At 35.9% G+C, this 6,434-nt stretch overlaps 1 pseudogene; it reads right to left on the bottom strand.

Moving 5' to 3' along the window:
- Nucleotides 1-753: 753 nt before the first annotated feature.
- On the bottom strand, nucleotides 754-1,660 carry LOC101700300 (large ribosomal subunit protein uL6 pseudogene; annotated as a pseudogene).
- Between the last annotated feature and the right edge of the window lie 4,774 nt (nucleotides 1,661-6,434).

The following is a 6,434-nucleotide window of genomic DNA, read 5'->3' as shown; positions in this document are numbered from 1 at the left end:
TAAAGTTTGATATATGTCTAGAAGATCTAGCTTATGATTATTCAGAATAGGTCTTCTTGGATCTTTTGTCATTTGGCCTACCTTAGACAGTTGTGTTAAACTGTGTTATTAGCATGTTTCTGCATATTCTTCCCTGCATTTCCTATTATTTCTTTTTTTTTTTTCTGTTGTTGTTGTTCTTTTTTTTGGTACCGGGGATCGAACTTGGGACTTGGTGCTTGCGCGGCAGGCGCCAGAACCACTGAGCTAAATCCCCGGCCCATTTCCTATTATTTCTGCTATGAAAGTATATACATGTTATTTACTTAATCAACATTCATAATTGTTTTACTTCAATTTGGAATCATGGATTTCAGCCTTTATAAAGACCAAACATAAGTGGGCAAAAAGGTTGGATAAACACTATAAAAATGGGGCCGGGGATTTAGCTCAGTGGTTTTGCCGCCTGCTGCGCAAGCGTAAGGACCCGAGTTCCATCCCCCGTACCTCCCCCCCCCCAAAACACTATAAAAATGTTATAAGATTTTTGTGAATTTTTACATTTATTAAAGGTAGGAAAAGAAACATATCCTGCAGAGTGAGTGTGGGCAAATTAAAGGTAGGAAAAGAGGTATATTCTGCAAGGTAACAGCAGATCACTATGAGAGAGCACAGTGGCCAAGAGCTTAATAGCAGCCTTCTTTTGTTCTCTCATTCCTCAGGATGACATCAGATCTAGGCCATCCTATCAAAAACATGCTTGAGTTCTTGCATGAAGATTCAAAGCCAGCACTTTCTGATTGATGCCAGGTGCAGGGCTTGTAATTGTTTCTTTTTTTTCTCTCAAATCAATAGAGATCTTTTATTGCCATCACTAAAATATCACAAATTTATCTGTAGCTGGATAACTCTTGAATCTTATTCATCAGGCTGCTGAACTGTTCCCTTTTCAGAAACATAGATGCCATCTAAAATTTTTCTGATATCTTTGTTTTGTACTGTTGTGGCTTGCTGAATCAAAGCAGCTGAATTTGAAATAAACTCAATGTCATTTCCTTCAAAGATTAGTTCCTTTTTCCGGGTTTGAGATACTGAGCAAGCAACACCTGCCCTCATACAACCCAGCGGATGTATTTTTCATCCAAGAAATTCTGGATTTCAACAAGAGACCTATTCTCCTGAATAACAACGTTGATGGGGAAGTGAGCATATACAGACCTCATCTTGTAACGGAAGCCCAGCGTAATATCCTTGATCATGTTCTGTACTTGACTACAGATTGTGCGAACAGTAGCCAGTTCCTTTCTGTTTTCCCACCATTTGTCAACCTGGAGCCTCTTCTTTGTCTTTCCAAGGAGACTGAGTTCTACATTAATGTGGTTGAAGTCCCTCTGCAGGGTTCCTCTGGGGCCCTTCACAATAACTGTGCATCCCTTCAGTGATGTCGACATTTTTTGGAATGTCGACAGTCTGGTTGCTGATAATGGTCTTCATTATCGCAGGAGATGTGGCAAAGAGTTTGTAACTGTTTTTTTACACATGCCCTGCATCTCTGTAATTGACAGGCCATGGCCACACCGTAATCTTCTCCCTCATTTTCCCCTAAGAGACATAAATCTCCACAATTCTTTACGAGTGCAGAGGGTGTAGGGGTCTCTGTCTTCATATAGCTACTTCCTGACTGTAGGCCCTACCTATTGGGGCTTATGTGCTCTCCAACTGCTTTGGGATGTTTGTGGCTCACTGGCTGGGTTGAAAAAACCTGTCAGAAGACAATAAGAAAGGAGTTAATGTCAATATGTAAAAGACTGTTAAGCTGCCTGTTCAATGGAAGAAAGTTTGGTGAATTTGTCAGGAGACTAACTTTACTATTAGGTTGGGGATACAGAACCCAAATATGAGAAGGAGCAGGTCAGTCTGTGGAGGAGAAAGTATGGCAAAGAGCAATACTAGATAGGCAACCAGTGTCCATTTAAACTGTGGTAGATTATGGGTCATTAGTGACTCTATTTTACCTGTAGTTGGAGCAGTACAAGCACAGTGGGAAAAATGTTATAAATTTTGAAAGATATATGAGAGAGCCACAGAGATAGAGACAGAGTGAATAAAGAAGAGCAAGAAAAAAAATCTCCTGTTACATAGGTAATAAACAGAAGTTAAAAAATTAATTTAATTCTGACAAATGAATTAATAGAAAATTGCAGGAAAGGGGTACTCAGTTCTAAGCCCCCACCTCTGTGCCCATAAGAAGTAGTTTCCATCAATGGACAAAGTGTATTTGTCTGGCTACCATTCAAGATCTGAGGGTCCAGTTTGTTCCAGTTGAATTTGTTATGGACCACCTTAGGAGACAGGAATAGGAAGGGGCAACCTGATCTAGTGACTGTTACATATCCAGAAACAGAAGATTCCCTTGGCTATTATAATAACTAATGTATTCAATAAATATTCAAAGACGTGTTCCACACCAAGCCATCTTTTATTTACAGTGATTCAGGTTTCTGCTTAAAGGGTACTGATAGCTCCAACCGTAGCTTAAAATCCCTGTGAGTCTCATTATTACACTGCTTTAATTTTCTACTGAATGCTTATTACTATTCTGCTAAAATTCTATTAATACATTCTTTAACATTTCTCTCTGCACTAAAATGTAAACTCCAAGGTAGCATAAATTTTTGCCTTTGTTGTTTTCTATTCTAGCTACATCATCTGGCACACTGCCACCACATAATGCACTCTAAATAAATGTTTGTTATATTAATGTATGAATAATATCTATTCACATCTTCAGAGAATAAAATGTCTGGTGTAGAGGTAGGAACAATAATATAATTTTATAAGAATCAGCTATGATGTCACTATATTTCACTGCCTCATTCAATACTCAACATGTATTTGATAAGCACTTGCTTTTTCTAAGCCCCTGTGCTAGCCCCTGTGGGTATAGAGGTGAAGGTAGCACAGTCCCTGATTAGTATTGGATCTAGCAGGAAGGTTCCAATTATGAATTTTGCATTAGCTTTCTATATGTTTCCATTAGATGGTAAGCTCCATTAACAGACAGAACTCAACTAACAGTGACATAAACCAGTGGTTCTCAACACTTGGAGAACCACAGAATGATCTGGGGAGCTTTTAACAAGACAAATTGCCTACAAAATTGTACAATTCTTATGAAAAGGAGAGGCAATATCTAGCATATAGCTGTTGGTCCATAAATCTCAAGTCTTAAAATCAAAGAAACAATGGGAAAATATGAAAATGTTGCTTATTATGGCAATATGTTGTAGCAAAATTGGAATAATTAAATATCCATGAATAGATTTGAAAAATAAAATAATTTAATATTATACAGCTATAAAAGGAGTGATGACTATTTCTATATATTTATTTGGAATATTCTCTAGGATATATTGATAAGTGAAAAGAATCAAGCTGGGAAAAACCATATAGTATATTATCACTTATCAAACATGATGAATGAATGTATATATGCAATCAAATCATAATTAACAAACTAAAAAAATGTACCTATGAGAGAGAGACAGAAAGTAAAGTGGGAGGGTCAAGCTGACAAGGGGACTTCACTAAAAATGTTATTTGGTAGATTTTTGCCTTGGTAGTATGTAAACTTTCCACATATTTATAAAAACTAATTAAATATGAGAAAAATAATTCATATTCATGAAAATCAAAATGAATGTCATGGACTTTATTGTTCATTCAGTTTTTGGCATTACAAGAGAGAAAGGATTTCAATTAATTTGTTCTGTATACTCCTAGTAGGATACAACCTGAGGACCAAAGGAACCACATGAAAATTTGTTTGGAATTAATATTTTTAATGATAGTATTGGCATGTTTGCTAAACATTGTTGGGTGTAAAGTGTGGGATGAGTTATTTTGTTGGTGTCACTTGGAGCCAAGACTCATAGGTTCAGGAAAAGGATATACTGAAGTAAGACCGATGACATAAAGTATATATCCTGGAGACCTGAATTGAGTAGGAATTATCACTATGAACTCATGAAGTATTTTAGTTCCATACCCTACAAGCCACTAAAAACCATGATAAACCCAAGCAAGCAGCTAAACACCATGAGTTTACTCGCTAGAAAGCACTTTTCATTTTAAAAAAATCAAGATTACATTATGCATTATTTTATTTCAGGAAATATCTGTGGTAAGCCTTGAATGACTTTTTGTATTAGAAAACAAGAAGCTATTAAAGACTACAAGGTCACGCTGAAAGGATTTAAGAGCCAACCTAAAGAGCCTAAATGCCTAAAATGAGACAATTTGAGAATCTGTAAGAATAATTAAATAGATTTAATAGATTGCATTTAAACATTATGTTTATAATTATAAAATATACTTTGTAGTCACCTTTAAAAGGGTTAGGGAACTGGGCCAGGGATTTAGCTCAGTGGCACAGCGCCTGCCTGGCAAGAGCAAGCTCCTGAGTTCAATTCCTGGAGCTGGAAAAAAAAAGTGCTAGGGAACAAATTTCAAATTTATTATCTGAAAACTAGTAAATAAAAGAAAATAATCAAATAATTATCTTTCTATTTGTATATGAGCTATCTACTGTAATCTCTTTAGATAATCATTCTAGCTAATGAAGATGAATAAATGGAGTATCTTCATTCTAAAGTCTGCAATAAAATTTTGGATCTAGGCAATAATCATCAATGACTAACATAGTAAGAAGGCAATCAGATATTACGTGTGTCCAGAGAGGAGTACATAGTACTACTTGGAAAGTATTCTTCCTAAAAATAAAAATAAAAACTAACTTGAATAAAAAGCCACTATCTGTAACAACTAATTTACAGAAAAGAGAGGAAACAAAGGGACATATAAACAATGACAAAGAGAGCCAGCAAAATCTACACTGTAACAAACTCTAGAGAACAAAAGACCCAAATTCTTCAAATAAATTGTAAAAACAAAACAGGGAAGGGACAATCTATAGATTGAAAGAGGTTCAGGCATATACACAAATTATATGCATGAGAGCAAATTAGATCCTGAGTTGAAAAATGAAGTTTCAAAAATTAAATATGTATAAGCAGCTGGAAAATTGAACTAAGAATGAATATTTGGAAATGTTTAGGAAAACTCCTGAGTTTTCCCAGCTACCTGGGAAGCCAGCTTGGGCAATTAAGTGAGACCCCTACCTCAAAAAACAAGAGAAAAAATGCTTAGGAATTATTACATTTTTTACATTTGATAATGTTATTGTGCTCATATTTTAAAGTGTCTATATCTTTTATAGATACATACCGAAATAATCTTCTAAGAGATACGATGTTTGGGGTTAGCTTCAAAATAACCTATGGCTAGAGAGGTCAGTGAATATTTAAATGAAATAAGATGGACCAAATGTTTTTAATTGATGGAGCTGTGTGAGAGCTGCATGCATTTTTTATAATATCTTGCCATGTATCTGACACTATAACAGAAGGGTTTGTTTGTTTTTAGAGACAGAGCCTCACTATACAGTCCAGACTGGCTTCAAACTTCCTATGTAGTGTAGGCTGGCCTCTAATTCGTTATCTTCCTACCTCAGCATACCAAGTGCTGGGATTACAAGCATTAGCTACCACACTTGACTGAAGTTTTTTTAAATGGCCAAAATCAAAATACAGACTAATAAAATCAGAATTTCTGGATATGGGGCCAGGTTATTAGTATTTCTAAAAGCTACCTTTAAATGAACTGACTATGTAGCTAAAGCTTAGAGTCAATTATATAAACAAACAAGACCTTTTTCTCCAACCCTTCTGATAAGTAGTCTGGAAGTAGGCTTGCACTAATTCAATTGCTCAGAGATGCCTCAAGGACATCATGGCTTTCATACTCCTGCTCTACTATTTTCAGCAAGTTAACTGTATGACCTCATGCTTGTCACAACAAAGCTGCAACAACTCCAGCATTTCTACCACATTCTAGGTATCATCTCACATTTCTACTTTTAAGAAACAACCTCTTCTATAGAATCCTTAACACACTGCCTGTACATATAAGTAGGCATAACTAGGTAATGTGCATAACCCCTAACTGTAGAAGAGGTTTGAAAAACCATCACCTGACAAAGGAGTATGGGATAGCCATGATCAAATTGGAGAATTTCCAAGTTCCTCCTTGGAGATGGGCCTTTTGCTTCTTTGAGTAAAACTGTATTTTTATTATCATCGAGCAGTGGTAGGTAGGTCTATTGGGTCAAATCAAAATATCTGGTGAGAAAGAAAAAGCAGCTCTTCTAAGGTCAAAAGTATAGGGATAAAAACTGAATATGGACTACAGGGAATAAACTCACAGGGATGGAACAACACACTATACCCAGGCACTCTTTGTACTGAATTCAATTCAGTCCTTATAATAGTCCTACAAACCAAATAACTGTCATTATTTCCATATTATGCAAGAGGGACTAGAGGCTCACAGAGGAA

This window comes from Heterocephalus glaber, unplaced genomic scaffold, assembly GCF_053883595.1.
Source record: "Heterocephalus glaber isolate CG9 unplaced genomic scaffold, H.glaber_assembly_v1.0 deba00001546, whole genome shotgun sequence".
Taxonomy (NCBI): Eukaryota; Metazoa; Chordata; class Mammalia; order Rodentia; family Bathyergidae; genus Heterocephalus; species Heterocephalus glaber.
Note: the sequence above shows the minus strand (reverse complement) of the source record. Positions and strands in the feature narration are given on the sequence as shown.